This window comes from Akebia trifoliata, chromosome 3 (genome assembly GCF_017979445.1).
Source record: "Akebia trifoliata isolate Shusen 1 chromosome 3, ASM1797944v1, whole genome shotgun sequence".
NCBI classification, from domain to species: Eukaryota; Viridiplantae; Streptophyta; class Magnoliopsida; order Ranunculales; family Lardizabalaceae; genus Akebia; species Akebia trifoliata.
In genome coordinates, this window is record NC_141377.1 from 9,140,758 (window position 1) to 9,144,772 (window position 4,015).

Sequence of the window (4,015 nt, forward strand, 5' to 3'; positions counted from 1 at the left end):
GGGTATCATGAATTTGATGAAAATGCATATAGTATTGCTGGATCATTTAAGGCACTTGAACATTGAGGGGTGCCTCAGAGTTCTAATCCTCCATTGGCAAATAACATTTTGAATGCCTTTAGCATTGCTTGACCATTTTTGGCACTTGAACATTGAAAGGTGCCTCAGGGTTCTAATCCTTCCTTGGTAGATAAAATTTTGAGTACTCCCTAACCTTAAATTAAATATATAAAAAACCAACGAGTCACACTAAGCATAGCATTAAGCTAGCCTGTCTTTTTCCCTTATTTCCATATTTAAGAAAGCTACTATAAGGTTATAGAAGTGCACATTGCTTCCACCCAGATCGTTAAATGACTTAACTAACTAGAATAGTGATAGATAATTATGTTAAGCAGAAGAAATTTTAGCCATTTGCATCAAGCTCAAACTTCCTTCTTGAATGTGGGCTCCCCCAAAAGTCAGCATTCTTGTGGCACTACTGATTGGGAAAAACGGTGCCTTCCAAGGTGTGAAGTGGGAGGGTTAATCCTACCCTCTTTCCCATGCATTTCTTATGGCTTTTGGGTATGCCACATCGCATTCCAAATTATTTTCATATATTTTGTATCATTTTTGTGGCCTTTGTTTCAAGCATTACCGCACGCTTTTCTAATGTAAAGCTAATCAAATTGTTTATGCTCCAAGAATAGAAGACTTTATAAGTTGTAAAAGGTGTGAATCTGCTTGCCCAACATATCATCTAATTTGATTGAGCGGATGATTCGTTCCCCCAACAGCACCAACCCGAGTCTGGGAGAGAGAGAGTTTTGAAAGAACTTATTGTCAACTTCTTTCAGATATAAATCTATCTGATTCAAAAGGAAATAACTTGCAAGAGAAAGATAATTGTGCCTACTACTCGGACTTAGGTGGTCCAAACGAATGAGAACAAAGAACTGCTATTCGAGCAAAAGCAGACGTATATGGAACAAGCAGAAAACGGAGTGGTTTTTTCCACCAAAACTTTTTTTTTATGCGTATGGAAATCACTCAATTTTTTCTTCATACTAGTAACAAGTCTACTAAGTATGGATTCATCACATATATCAGAACAGTTCAGAATACAGAATTCATCTTTTTGGGTCCAATATTTTGAATTAATATGTTAGATATAGCTGGATCATATCTTATAAATTACTTCTCTTTTATTTTGTCAATTGATGTTTCTTTTCATCCTTTCTTTTGCTCTTTGATAATCAAACGATTTGATCTCTTATAACTATAACCATCCAATTTCTCTCTTTTTTTGCCACTACCAATGTAAGAGGACCAAGTGAGAGCAGTCGATCGAGTTGATGAGAAAGAGAGAGGGTCCATAGGAGATGAAACTTTCAACCTTCTTTTTTTATATTGGAACACGTTGGACCATTCTAAGCACTTGAACATTGAAAGGTGCATCAGGGTTCTAATATTTCCTCGACAAATAACATTTATAACTTATAATATATTATAATATTATACTATATAATATAGTAATATAATAATATAGAATACATAATATAATATTATATAAGAATATTTATATTTATTTTAATTATACCTTAGCCCTTTAATATTTTAATAATTTTAAATTAATCCCTCTTATATAAATATTACATTTAAACCAATTTTATAAAAATAATAATTAAATAATATTAGTTTTATCCATATATTTTTCTTTTCTCGGTTATGTTTGTTACATTAGACCAATTTGAACTGTGTATCTCGGATTTAAAAAAAAAAATTCATCTATTTTCCTCTATTGACCAAGATACCCTTTACGCCCTAAGTTTTTTTTGATAAAATTAATATTTTTATAACTTATCATATTAAACTTGGATTTAAGCATATTGACAATTTAAACTATATTTTTCGATGCTTTTGAACCCAATGATAATGTCCATTTGACCAAAAGAGCTTCTTATACAATTTTAAGTTTTATCTACTTCGACTAAATGTTATAATTCTTCGATCATAATCATGATAAGGTTTCCTGAATTGTACATTTCATTTAGAAAATTCTCCTTCTAGAAATCGTTATTTTAGATCGATAATATCACGATTTATTTTTAATATATTTTTTTTAAACTTAATAGGAAAATAGGTTAATATAGTTGACTTAATTCCTCTATATACATAATAAATTTCATGGCGTTACATAATCGATCTACCAAGACTTAGGTAAGGGATTCATTTATAAAAAAGGGAAAGGTGTTAAGCACCTCCTATTTCTTCACCTTAGGTAGTAACCTTAAAACATGTTCATTTAAAAAAAAATTAATAAAAAAAATCGAAAGACTTTACTTTGTAACCTCGAGTGTGAGGGAGTCCAATCTTGACCGAGGTCATGAGAATTTTTTTATTGAGAATTGAATCATATTCACGTCTTGCCTTAAAATCACCAAATTTTGAAAAGTGTAGGCTTTTGTAGTCATGGGCCCAATTTTATGAAAAAATGGCCCAAATCATTGACCTTAATTTGAATTGGTGGGTGCAAATATGTGTAAGGGTAAAAAAATGAAGATTTTCTTTTCAAAATATCTTCAACCCCTACCCTTTCGACAAAGCCGAAGTCCAATCTACAGGGTGTAGGTGAAAATATCCACTACATCTTAAGGGTGTTCCAAACCAAAAATAAAGAGAGAAGGAATAAGTAAAAGAGGGAGATAGAAGGGGGAGAGGGGCACAATTGCACTTAATTGAATTTCAATCCCATATTATTCTTGATCAATTTGTCTTCTTTGAATCTTTCTCTTTGTCTTCAAATGAGGGCTTTTGAGTCTTGATTGTTTAATGTAGGGATTTAAGGTTGAGGATTGAGTGGGTAAAAGTGTAGGGATTTGATATTGGGAGTTGAGAGGATTTTTAAAGAGAGATGAGAGAGAGTAAGAGAATTTGAGACTTGAGAGGAAAAGTTCAAGCGTGGTTTTGGTTGAGAAAGGATGAGATTTTATAGGGTTTTTGAACACCTTTTAAGGACAAAAAGGTCCCAAATTAAAGTTTAAGAAAAAATGGCATAAGATTTTAAGAGAATGGGGTTGAGGATTTGAGGTTCATAGAAGGTAAAAATGAACAAAAATAGATGGATCTCTTTTTGACCCATTTCAATTGGTATGGGTCCAAATGAGTTGGGGTTTGCAACCTATACATTGATTGATTGCAAGTCAAGTAAAGAGAAGGTAGGGTAGTTGATTGAAAGAATGACTGAGATGATGGGGTTAAATAGTTTGATTTTGAGAGGGTGGAGGAGATGGTGACAAGTAGAAAAATGGTAAGCCTATGTAACTTTTTGGTGGGTTAGGTGAGCTGATTAAGGAAAAGGGGTGCAGTTTAGCATGGAGGTGGCTTGTGATGAGTTTTATTTTTTTGGAGAAATGACATGATTAGGTTATGACTTGGGATATGGTGGTGGTGCTGGTGGTGGTGGTGCTGGTGGTGGGGGGGGGGGTATATAATTTTTATGATGAAGTTCGAGGTGGGGGGGTATATAATTTTTATGATGAAGTTCGATGTGACAGATTTTAGAGGATGAATGTGATAGTAGCACATGTTCATTTTATGAGAATGAACTTTTGAATCTTGTTGGACCTTGACATAAGTCAATGAACCTGGATTGGGTTTGAATAATGTTGGATTTGGATTTTAGGAATGAACTTGAGTATGACTTTAGGGGTGTTCCATAGGTGTGTTGGCTTAGGTTTTGAAATAATGGACTTTTGTAGGTTGAGTTTAGAGTTTGAAATTGGGATTAGCTAGGGACTAGCAATTGGGTAGGGGTTTGATTTGGGATTTGATTAGGTTAAGGAATTGTATCATTTGGGAATTAGACTTGAGGATTGGTTTAGGAATTGGATTGGAAATGACTTAGGAGATTGGGCTTGAATGGGCCTAGGGTCAATTTAGAAAATGCTTAGAGTGGGTATCGGCTTAGAGATGTGTGTTTGAAGAATGTATGGATGCAATGACAAAAGAAAGGCATTTTACGGGGGGGTTC